General features: G+C 44.8%; 1 long non-coding RNA gene across 2 annotated transcripts in view; it reads left to right on the top strand.

The window, feature by feature from the left end:
- The window catches only part of LOC110257820, a 226,442-nt gene that overhangs the window by 144,125 nt on the left and 69,402 nt on the right, over window positions 1-12,915 (top strand). Inside the window, exon 3 of one of the 2 annotated variants that reach the window (XR_002340824.1) lies at window positions 6,215-7,954. The exons of the other annotated variant lie outside the window; for it this stretch is intronic. This is a non-coding gene — a long non-coding RNA (uncharacterized LOC110257820). Of the gene's footprint in view, window positions 1-6,214; window positions 7,955-12,915 lie in introns of those variants that run through there. 2 annotated transcript variants of the gene reach the window in all.

Raw genomic sequence — 12,915 nt, 5'->3', positions numbered from 1 at the left:
ATGTATACATGTAAGGATAACTTGATCCCCTTGCCGTACAGTGGGAAAAAAATAAATTAAAAAAAAAGAAAACAAGAAAACCCAGGATATCATCAGGTCTTTTAACAACAATGCTTTATGCCACAAGGGAATTGAGCAACATTTTTAAAATGGTCAAGAAAGTATGAGCCAATCATTTTATATCCAAGACCTTCCAGTATAGAAGGCCCAGACAAATTGTTAACAGCGTGGAAAAGGATGTTGACATAAGGCCTTCTGGAAGAAAATAAGGGAGAATGACTTCAGATAACCAAAAGATCTCTAGAGAAAGAGCAACATAACGGTTAGTGGTGAGCATTAAATATATATAAGAATTCTTCTGGAATTAACTCTAAATGAGAGTTAAAAGAATAAGGTATGGCTATATGATGAGGCATTGTCGGTATCATACAACCATACAACAAATGGGATGGGAAAGGGGTTCACACATGCAGTGTGTTTAAGCTGTTCCTTAAGCATATTGGTGGAGGCACTAATAGTGTTGTTACACAGCTATGAATATGTGTGTTATATGTCAGAAGCAAATGAATAATTGTGGAGTATTCTAAGTCACATATTCTCACTGGGACTAATATCACCCCCAAGAGGACATAAAATTATTCTTGGAGAGTGAAAAAGAATCAGATGCATTGCTCACCTAGTGCAAAAACCCTTTTCCCTAGAAGTGTTTGGTGAAAATGTTTGGGGACAATTATTTTAATTTCTGTGCTGCCTGAGGCATTCAAATGAGGCAAACAATTGGCTAGTCAAAAAAACCAAAAAAGAAAATCTGGGGAATAAGATGCGAGGACTTTGAAAAACTCCCAACATATTGGTGGGAATCTACAAGGGCATGCTAATTAGTGGGGTTGCACACTTGCTCAATAAAGACGTGAAAAGACCCTGAATGCTTGCTGCAGACTGGCGTTCATGCTCTGCCCAATATGGACGTGAGGTGTAAGGCAGAGCTGAAAATTACCCAGCTGAGTGTTGAAAGCATGCCCGAACAGGGGCACAGAACCCCCTGTGTAAAGACTGGGGGATTCACCGGTTCCAGGCACTTACGGACATCTCATTAACTGATCTCTAAGCTAACTAGGCAGAGACATCAGGGACTATACATAACAAAGAATACAGACTTTACAGAATTAATTCAGAAAATTCACTAAAGAAGGCAATAACAGCAACGAACTGGTGATGATTGCAAAACTTGGTGAATTTACCAAGGAAACACTGAAGTGTACACTTTAAAATGGTTGCTTTTATGATGTCAGTTATATTAAAAAACAAAAAACCGTCATTCCAGGAGTTCCCGTCATGGCTCAGTGGAACACAAATCTGACTAGAATCCATGAGGACATGGGTTCAATCCCTGGCCTCGCTCAGTGGGTTAACGATCTGGCATTGGTGTGAGCTGTGGTGTAGGTCACAGATGTGGTTTGGATCCCTTGTTGTTGTGGCTCTGGTGTAGGCCGGCAGCTGTAGCTCCAATTTGACCCTTAGCCTGGGAACCTCCATATGCTGCGGGTACGGCCCTAAAAAGACAAAACAAACAAGCAAAAACCTCATTCCAGCAAATAAATTAAAATTATAGACTACGACCATTTTGAAATTGAATATGTTTGTTTCACTAACAAAATAGTGAAAACCGGAAACTGATCAAGACCCAAATCTGCCAGTATATACAGAAGAACGTGTTGAACTGCACCATGAATATGTAATCAGCATCATGCAGATTCTGAGGAAATCTGCAAGTAAAACAGCATGAGTCCCTTGGCATATACATTGTAGGGAAAGGAAATGGAGGGAGGGAGAACCTATAGGTTAAAATAGGTTTGAAAGACATACAAGTTTTTAAAAAATTGGGCATGATTATTCGATACTGTCTACTGGTTTACCCTTGGGTGATGAAACCATAAGAATCCAAGGAAAGGATTACTATAAATTTCAGGGCAGGAGTTCCCGTCGTGGCTCAGTGGTTAACGAATCCGACTAGGAGCCATGAGGTTGCTGGTTTGATCCCTGCCCTTGCTCAGTGGGTTAAGGATCCGGCCTTGCCGTGAGCTGTGGTGTAGGTTGCAGACGCGGCTCGGATCCCATGTTGCTGTGGCTGTGGTGTAGGCTGGCGGCTACAGTTCTGATTAGACCCCTAGCTTGGGAACCTCCATATGCCGCAGGAGCGGCCCTAGACAAGGCAAAAAGACAAAAAATAAACAAAATTTGGCACTTCTTTAAAAAAAATAAGAAATAAATTTCAGGACAGTGGTTATATTTGGAGGCAGAGAAGGGGCTGTATTTGGGCATTTGGTAGAGCTTCCGGCATGGCTAGTTTTTTAGCCTGGATGTTGATTACAAGGGTATATATTTGTATAATAATTCGCTAAGTTCTACATTTGTGTGGTTTCCTATGTCTTCATTTTAAAATAAGATTAAAAAATGACCTAAATAAACATATTGGTTGGAAGAGATTAGATGAACAAAAATACGGGTTCTGGGCATATTTCTTCAAGTAAAGTTAATAATAATGATAAAGGCTAGTAATTGGAAATTGACTTTCTTTCCCACTGTATTGGATATTGCAAATGGAAGACTTGTAAAGGGGAATTATCTCACACTATATCTGGAATGATGGTTTTTTTAAGAGGAAATGTGTCCTAACTATGCTATAAATGGGATCTGTATAAGTGGGCCACTCTACTCAAAGAACATCCATCTTATAGCCAGGAATTGTGCAGGATGAATTTTTAATTTAGTCAGCCTCTTAAGTCATTTTTCAAAAACTACAAACAATGGGACTTTTATTTAAGGATGTCATGTTGAGTCAGGATCTTTGATAGAGAAGTTCGGTCTTGTCAATACCCGAGAGAGTTCCTGACACCAGTTATGCCACATCTCCTCTTGTCTCTTCAAGCCTTCACCCACCCACTGCTTTAGCAAATGACCTCTCCTGCTTTGCTGAGACCGGGTCCCTTGTATGTCCTCTTGTCCCCACCTCAACTCATTGCTCTTTCTATACATATTTTTTATTCTTCTCTCCACTCTCAAAGGAAGAGCAGGACCCTTCCTTCTCTTTAAAAATAACCCGTCTGCCTCTGCCTTATTTGAGAATTTCTGTGAACAGTTTACCCTTGATGTTTTGCCATGTACATGTTGCTTTCATCAAAGACACTTCTAAAGTACTCAGCCTGGGGGACTGGAAGATTCTTTGATGCCAAAGAGAGAGAGAAGGAAGATGGCAGAGGCGCTGGTTTGGGGAAAAGAATTCCATTTGGGATATGATCCATTTGGAAGAATGGCAAACCAGCACAAATTGAAGGTCCATGGCCTGTGGTATATCTGGTATTAACCTGTCACTGTCATTCTTTTTTATTTTAAAATATGGGTTGTTCACCTGGTAGATGCACAAAGTAATATACTGAGTGCTGTGGGGGAGAGTGGACCCTGAGATGAGCGAGATGTACTTGCCTTCAAGAAAATAACAGTGAACTTGTTTTAATATAAGCAATGTGCAAGGCAGTGGTCAAAGGTAAGGATGGAGTGAGTGTTGGGGGTAAGTGGGCACAAACAGAATGCTGAGTGTGGAAAAATAAGCACTTGCAAGTTTTCCAGTAGGAAGGTTTGGGGCAGCATTGGTGTGCTGTACTCAAGAGGCCCTCAGGACAGCTGGAATCAAAAAACCCAGCTCTTGCATGCCTTACTTAAGCCCTCTCTCTTCAGTATTTAAATATTTCTTTTCCTCCACAGACACTGTGGGAGGTAGATGCAGAGACCCGTACACCATGGGACCTGACCTCAAAGTGTTTATGTGCCCGTTGGGGAGATAAGGCACAGCTGGGGAACTAGAGACAGACCATGGGTTAAGGGGTGCTACAGAAATAAAAGTATTGGAATGCCTTTTATGGGTTGGACACTGTTCCAGGCCCAAGAAGAAAGACACCAAGAGGATGAAACCATTTTGATCTTGTTTTCGTTCCTCAGATATGCCAAGCAGTGCAAAGCTGCTGTGATTCAGAGAGTACTGGAAACGCTTTTAGTCAAAGCTGTGCTTTAGCAAGATGGATGTGCAAACGTGTTGTAGCCAGGGCTGAAGAGACGCTTCAATCAGGGAGTGAGGTCGAGCATGTGAGAGTTAATCAGGGTCTTACCTGCCACCAGGCATGAATGTGTACTTTGATGTCAGACATATATGGGCCACATATATCACCAGCTCTGCTCTCTGCAAATAGTGATCTTGGGCAGGTCGCTTGTCCTGTCTTGAATCTCAGTCCCCACCCATAGTAATCACCATTCTATGGCTAGACAGACAGACCGATGACAACAGGAATGGGCTCATGTGATTTTTAGACACCAGGAAGTCCTGCAATCGGCTGCCTGCAAGCCAGAGAAAGCGGAAAGCCAGCGGTGTAATTCAGTCCTGTCTGAAGGCCTGAGAACCCAGAGAGCTGATGATGTAAGTTGGCCCAAGGATCAGAAGTGCAGATGTTCTCAGGCAGCGCAGTCAGAGAGAGGAGATTGGCCCTTCCTCTGCCTTGTGTTCCATCCAGGCCTTCAACAGGTTGGATGAGGCCCGCCCGTATTGATGAGAACAGTCCTCCTTCGTCTGCTGATTCGGGGCTGATCTTTTCCAGAAACACAGACGTGTCCAGAAATAATGTTTTACCAGCTCTCTGAGCATCCCTTAGCCCAGTCCACGGACACAAAATTAGCCATCACAGTCCCTTCAGATGTTGGAGAAAAGGAGGCTCACAGCTTCCCACCATCTCGAAAGTAAACCCCTCCACTGTTTAACCTCCCAGACTTCCTCCTAAGATCTCGCTCCAGATGTCCGGCTGAAGATGGCACGCAGGAAGCTCTGGGCTTCCTTATCTCCTGAGCTTTCTGAGAATATTCAGTAGTGTGGGTAAAAATAAGAAAATCTGGGGGAGTTCCCGTCGTGGCGCAGTGGTTAATGAATCCGACTAGGAACCATGAGGTTGCGGGTTCGGTCCCTGCCCTTGCTCAGTGGGTTAACGATCCGGCGTTGCCGTGGGCTGTGGTGTAGGTTGCAGACGCGGCTCGGATCCCGCGTTGCTGTGGCTCTGGTATAGGCCAGTGGCTACAGCTCCGATTGGACCCCTAGCCTGGGACCCTCCATATGCCGCGGGAGCGGCCCAAGAAATAGCAAAAACAACAACAACAAAAAGACAAAAAGACAAAAAGAAAATCTGGAAATTCCCTGGAGGTTCATGGGTTAAGGATCCAGCATCATCACCGCTCTGGGTCGGGTCACTGCTATGGCTCGGATTTGATACCTGGCCTGAGGGCTTCTGCATGCCGTGGGCGCAGCCAGAAAAAAAAGAAAAGAAAATCTGTAATTGAGAGCATATGGACTACTTTCAGAATCCGCTCAGAGGACGAAACAAAATAGTGATTTATTTCCCCTGTACCCCGTTGACTAACTGCAATCATCCCACTTAAGACAAATTGTGAACTAGATGATATAAGGCAGGAAGGCAGAGCTATAGAAAGTCAGCCTCGTCAAGTTCCTACCATTGGCTCTTGCTGGTTTTAAAATCTGAGAGTTCAGACTGTGTCTGTCTGGCTCATGGTGCCCTGTTCGGGGCATCGCAAGGGCTTGGTAAATATCTGTGGGACGCATGACTATTGAGGTGATGTAGACACATGAGTCCTGCAGATTCTGTCTTGAAAATGACTATTCATCTTCTTCCCACAGCCATTGCCCAAGTTCTAGAAATAATGAAAATTATTTCTCATCTGATCTCTGTGGAGTCAAACAGGCGTGGGTTTCTGGTACTGGCTCAGTCACTTAAAGCTGCCTGACTTGATGGAATACGTTTTTGATTTATCTTTTTCCTCTTGAAACAGATAGTAAACATTTCTAAACTAATGAAAATGTGGCTTCAAAGGGACTGCAAATTTGGTAAAATCTATGCTTGGCACTAGTGCCCTTGACAGAATGCTACTTCTATTTTAGTGTTGCCATGATACAATTGATAGAGAAGAGAGGGCTTTTTTTTTTTTTTTTTTTTTTTTTTTGGAAATTTCTCAACAAAGGGGAAGAATATGGCTGCTAGTCCTCTGTACATTGGATGACATACAAATAAAGGATGTCACAAAGGGAAATCTGGAAGTTGCTCAATGACCAAAATGAGGTCCTTTGGACTCTTGACAGTAAGTAATTTTGGTCTTCATGCAGATGGTCTCCGGATGTGGGTGTGGAGCTCTGGCAGGTGGTTTACCGTTGGTCAGGAAGCAGCCATCGTAGGAAGCTTCTAGGGAGGTGGATCTGCCTGCCTCGTTCACGGATGGGTCCCTGACACCTAGCACGGTGCCGGGTTGGCGGTACGTACTCAACAGCAGCAGCATGAGTGAGGCAGGAGCTCACGCACCACTGAACTGAGGACAGGCCACTCGGCTTCTTATCCTGGTTCTGCCACTTCACTCCTTCTGCGACCTTGGGAAAATCTTCTTTGCTCTCAGGACATACGTTAACCCATCACTGTTCACTTGATTGCCATTGTTCTTTGTGTCCTCAAGTTCTGCAGCTTGTAGTTCTTCACAGTAAATCCACAGAAAGGCTCCCTGAGTCAAATGAACTCAAATGTGATAAAACAAGGCAGAGGAGCAGACTCCCTCAGGCTGACAGTAACATGGTGTGATTCCAGCTCGCTTCATGTTTGTGCCTAAAAAAGCCTTCTTCTCTGTGATCGGGATATTATGTGCCTGTGGTACCACATTAAACGACTCTCTCTTTATCAGGATAGAGACATGCCTTCTGCACATCCGTGTTACAATGCAAGATCTCCAATGACAAGCCAGGCAGTCATATATTCTTGAGGCCGGGGCATCGAGAGACATTCCACCACTGTAACGTTCTGTCGATGGCATAAAGCTTGTTCCAAAGTGGTAATTAGAACAGAGGCTCCGAATGATAGACACCTTCAGTGGCAGCCTCGCGGGCTACTACCTCATGCTGGCAGTTCTCTTGCTGCTTTTAATCAAGAACTAGGCTACCCAGACTTTTTTTCATTGCTGCTTCAGTAGGGAAAGAACAGCACAAATGTGGGCACTTTAATATGACCTTCAGCCTTACAAAGCATCATGGGAACTCCCCCCAGTGGCCCAGAGCAGGTATCTCAAAATAATTTATTAGAATGGGTTTGTGTATCTTGAAGCCTTATCTAATTGGTGTTCAAACCTGTTGCTGCCTGTTCTCCTTTTTCCTTATCTTTAAGGACTCCCAGCAGAGAGGCGAGAGCATCCATTAAGCGTGCCTTCCCTTTCCCTGCATGCTCTTGTGCATGCACTTGCTAACATGAAGACACGGCCCCTCTCTCCTCGCATCCCACCCCAATCCCTGCAGACACTCAGGGCCACTCAGGAGTAGAACTGTGTTAGATCTGGAACGGACCAGAAATAGCATCTGGACCAACTTCATCTTTTCTGAAAAATGGGGACACCGAGGCTCAAAGACAGGTTGTACACAGCAGATTCAAAAACACTCAAGCCCAGTTCTAATACCACCAGCACTGTATTTCTGTATCTCCCCACCATGAGCCCAAGGTTCAAGGAGGTGCAAAAGCTCCTTGCTTCAGTTCAGTATATATGTCATTCACTCTCCTTGTATATGAAACATTGTACTAAGTCCCAGAGGTATTTTATGGACAGCGAAGTATTATCCTGGTCCAGTGGAGGTCCGTGGAGATGTACATAAATACATCCAGTGCAAGCAGATTGCTAAGTGTTCTCGTGGAGGCAGCAAGTAATTTAGAAATTAGAGTCAGAAGATATTTGTTTAAATTGATTGGTTTGAGGTGTCCCTTCTGAGTTTCATGGAAGGGGATTTCACTGTGCCTTGAGAAGCTAAAGATTAAACTATCAGCATTGGCGTTGTTCTTTCTGCACTTGTTTGAAGAAACTTCAGAAGTGCTTCTAATTAAAATGAATACCAACAAAATAAAATAAATACAATGTTTTTGCTTCTGAAAACATCAAAAATATGTAGGTTTGGGGAGGGTGTGAGGAAGTGGGAATGGGCCTGCCTTCCTGCTGGCGATTATGAGCAATCTCTCAGTCTGCAGTGGGTGCTTTACAAACACGCACATCTTCTAGTCTGTTTGACTTCTAGAAATACAGGCTGAAGGAGTGTGTGTGAGTATGTGTGTGTGTGTGTTTCAGTATGTAGATATTTTGTGTTTTTATAAAGAGTGAGCACAAGAAATGTTTGTTGTGCAAGGGGAAAAAATCAAGGGGCAAGACAATATGTTCCATTAAAATCTCCTTTTGTGTATTTTATATACTCAGGTATATCATACATACCCAAGCGTATGCCTGTCTTGTTTCTACCAGGTATCCACGCTGAAGCCAGTGACACATCACATTAAAATGCAAACACCCACAAATCCAAGTCTAAAAATAGACAAATGATGGGCGTTTTATTGACGATTTCACGAGAGGATGGAATAGGGACAGGGTTATTTTGTATATCAAACAGCAAAACCTTCTGTGTCACTTTGCCTTCCAACATTTCTCTTGGCAAAGTTTGATGGCCTCCTGTAGCTACTTCTCTCCCTTTCCTTTCTTGCAGACACCTTCAGGGCCTCTCCCCCTTTCTATTGCCAATCTCTCCTCCACCATCACCATGACACTGCCGCCACCATGCAGCAGCCTTCTGGGATTCCCTCAAGCATCATCCAACAGAAAATTTCTGCAGTGACCGAAATGTTGTATAAACGTCTCTGTCCAGTATGGCGGTCACCAGCACCACATGGGGCTGGTGAGCACTTGAGGTGTGACTGGTGCAATTGAGAACATGTGTTTTCATTTTCATTTAATTGTAATTGATTTATATTAACCACATGTGGCTATTAACCATCTGAAATATGGCTAATGTAACGGAGGAAATATAATTTGAATTTTACTTAATTGTAGGGAATTTACGTTACCCATATGTGGCTAAGGGCCCCCATATTGGGCAGTAAAGCTCTGGTTCTTTCTTAGGCAGAACAGGCTGGGCCACCTCTGGTTCTTTCAGTTTTGCTTTGTTGCACATAGGAGACGTGAAGGGGTGATTTGGTGACTTTTCCTCGGCATATGCTGTGCCTAGAGAAAACTGGAAAGGGTGAGGAGATTGAGAATAACCAGTGATTTTCTTTATTTTCATTGGTATAAGCAGGAAAGAAAGACCTGCTTAATTATTTTGGTCAGTTTGTAATGGTTGGATAATAGATGACTTCTTTTGGGTTTGTTTTTATTTTGTGCTTCCCAAGTGATATAGAGAAGGCATTTATTACTGTTGTATTTAGGGAAAATATACAACAAATGTGAGTAAAATCTCTCATGTATCATTCTTTTCACAGTGTAGAATATGGTTTATTCAAAGAAGATACAGGTAGCTGTTAAACTCCAAGGGATTATTCTTAGACCCAGCGATTAAAAATATTAAAAAAAAATTTTTTTAAGCGAATTAGGGAAGGCGTCTCTCCTCCGGCTCCTGTAAGCAGCCGGTCACTTGGGGAACAGGGAAAGGGCCTGTGGCAGGCCCCCCTGGAGCGGGGCCCAGGAACGGCATGTGTGTATGTTGTCCCAGCTGCTTCCTCATATCAAATAGCTAACAAAGCAGAGCTCCCAAGCCGAGCCAGTTCCCGCTGTCATCATTGATGAAGCCTGTACACAGATGGAGAAGTAAATAAAAGGGAGAGGTGGTGAATTTTCTATATTTGACCCAGTTACTATTTTTTGCAGAATAAGGAGAGGAAAGCTTGGGATTTCAAGCATGAAGAAATAGATCCCGATTTTGCGAGCAGCATCTTGCTGCTCTCTTCTAGCCCTTTCCAGATATGCATTTCCTTCGTGGAACCTGGGCAGAATTTGGCAGAATCCATATGGACGCAGAGTTGGGACCTTTCATCCCAGCCCAGCAGAGAGGGCTGTCGGAGATTGGCACAGAGAAATCACCCAGAGGGTCTGAAAAAAGCCTGGGCTGCCACAGGGTAGGCATGGGGCCAGAACTTTCGGTTTAATACTTAGGGTTGTCAGGACCTCACCTGCACATTTGGATTGTAAGGCTGCTTAACGAAAGGGGGCCCCTTTTGAACTGGCGAACACCAGTAGGATCAACGACGTCTTCCAGGAAGTCTTCTTTCTGACTCAGCCACACCCAAGCCAGGCCGGTGGTCACGCCTTTGGCAGCATCCTGCCTCTGTCCTCAGTGGCTCTTCCCTTGGTAGAAGAGGCCAGCACATCTCTGGTGAGCCTCCTTTACCCTCCGTGGTACATGACAAGTGTAAGGGTTCAGCTTTGATGCCTTCCAGGGTTTCTCGTGTTTATTTTGTAGAGGGCTCTAGAAGGCTGAAAAGCTTTTGTTTAAAATTATAGTTGGTTTACAATGTCTCTCTAATTTTCCTTGTACAGCAAAGTGACCTGGACACACACAGTTCCCTGGGCTGTCCAGTCGTGCCCATTGCCTGTCCTTTCAGACGTTACAGTTTGCATCCACCCATGGCTGGGGGACTCAAAGGAAGGATGCTAGAAAGAGGAAATAGTATGCTCATTGGGGGTTACTTAGGGTCAAGGAGCAAACAGGATCCTTCTAGGGCTTCGCAACCATCACACAAACAGGTATTTCCTATTCCACTTGCTTGCTGAATGAGCTCCTGGGGACTCATGCCTCCACGAGTGAGGCAGAAGGGAGGTGAGCTGCCACATTCTCAGCTTAGTTGTGTAGCAGCAGAAGGTAAACCACATTTCAACGTCCAATTTTGTGTTTATTTTCACTGGTTATTTTTAGTTGGTTCCAGTCTAGGAATACTTAAAAATCACTCCTTCCTGAAATAGCTTCCCTTCCCCGAAAGGGGAAAAGGAAGATGCTTTCAAGTTGCAAATCACCGCATTGATGATTATAAGACATTCTTTCTCTTAAAGAGCCAGAGATGAAGTGAGCAGGAAATAGACCCTCTGGAGCCCCGAGGTGTTCAGTGCCTCTCCCCAGCTTGATCATAGTGCTCTTGAACAAGTGCCCATGGAACAGTTTCTACAATATTTCCTTCTGGCAGATTTCAAGGGCTCGAGAGAAGCGAATGCACAGACTCCTTGTGTATCGTACACAACATGGCTACCAAGGAGTTCCTGCCACCATCCATTTAACAGAGTGCTGTCTTATCTCTAATATAGAAGTGCCTTGAGGAGAGTCTTTGTATCAAACCCATACTGGGCCAGTCAGCTCTTTGTTGGCTACAGCCCAGCACTGGTGCGGCCAAGGTCACAGATTTAATCCCAAATGGGCCCTTTAGCTTTAAACAGAAGATGAAAGTTATTTTTGTGTGTTTCCAGATTGCAGCTCTCCCCTTGCCTTCCAAGTTGCAATGCAGTGTGCTAATAAATAAGACCTTGGCTTGCTGTCCAGCCTGTTAGAGGGTCTGCAAGAGCTTTTTCCAGTAGGAAAACAGGGGCATGAGTTTTCAGAACTCTGGGCCACAATAGAAGGGCGTATTAGGACGACAGTGGAGCTGGAGACCAGAGGTGAACCCTCGAGCAGTTTGGACGGGCAGACCTCGGGCCCGAAGTGGGAGGCGGCCCAGCCGGTCAAGGACTGGGAGCTTATGTGAGGGCACCACCCAAGCTGTGTCAGGAAAGTCTGGAACAACTCGCTGGGCCTTTGGAGTATTTCTTTCTTTTCCAGTTTTATTGCGATAGAAGTAACATATAACATCATAGAAAGTGGTGATGTGGAATACATCTATATGGAAAAATGATTACCACACCAGGGCCAGTTTACACACCCACTGCTCCCTTAAGTTACTATGTTTTCAGATGAGGGGGTTGAGAACTTTCAGGGACTTAATGCAGAGCTGTTAATTATAGTCGCCGTCCTCTACACTGGCTCCGGGAATATTGATTATGGTACTTGAGGACTCTGGATCCCAGGTCTTCACCGCCTACTATGCGTATGAACTTGCCCACCTTTCCTAGGCTCCTGTCATCCCCTCTATTATGTCCCTAACCATGTCGTATTTTAACCTTTCGTTTGTATTTCAGAATTTCCCATGTAAACAAAGAAAAACAGAGTCGGTTGCTGGTCACCAGGGATCCTGCAAGGATTAGTTCTAGTCCCTGCAGTCACTGACCGACAGTGCGCCCTGAGAGGGAGGAGTTCAGGGTGAGAAACAGGATGAGATACTCCGCTTTGGATAAACAGGCCCCCTAGCGAGAGAGAGGTATTGATCTCGGGAAGAACTGCAGTGACCCTGGATCCTTGCATCTTCCCGTGCACAGGGACGCTCTGCCTCCGCCATGGTAGATGCTTTCTGGTGGATATTAACATGTGATCCAAAAGCCTTCACACTCTGTCCTCGTTCCCATTTGCCCATCCATGTGCCCCTACCACTGGGTTCCTTGCTCTCTGTATCCCTGTCCTTCTCTTTCCAGGCCCACAACCGGCTGGCCAGACCATTCATGACTTCTTTTCCCAAAGATAGTGCTTGTCCAGGTGCAGTGTTCAAAACTCTGCCCAATGCAAGTATCTTTCCTTGCCACTGTCTTTCAAGGCCATCACTGAGTGAAGCTATACCGCAGATGCTGTCCATTTGGGGGTGGCACCCAGGTATACCCACAGATGGATGCCTCTGTATTCATAAAGCACCTGGTAATGTTGGATGCACCATCTGGCCATGAATGTCAGCTAGTGGAGGGCTCTGGGGCAACAGTGGTGGATGCCACAGATCTGGGCAGCTTGCTCATGCATGTTGCTTGTGCCCTCTGGCTCTGTTCGTGCTTCATTCAAGATCTGCTGCTTCCGTCTTAAGGTGAATTACTGATAGGCTCACCCAGTCTTGTGACTTGGTGCATCTGACAGAACCGAGACTCTGAGGGGGAGTTCTGGCCTCATGACTCCTGGTG

This window comes from Sus scrofa, chromosome X (genome assembly GCF_000003025.6).
Source record: "Sus scrofa isolate TJ Tabasco breed Duroc chromosome X, Sscrofa11.1, whole genome shotgun sequence".
In the NCBI taxonomy this organism is placed as follows: domain Eukaryota; kingdom Metazoa; phylum Chordata; class Mammalia; order Artiodactyla; family Suidae; genus Sus; species Sus scrofa.
Note: the sequence above shows the minus strand (reverse complement) of the source record. Positions and strands in the feature narration are given on the sequence as shown.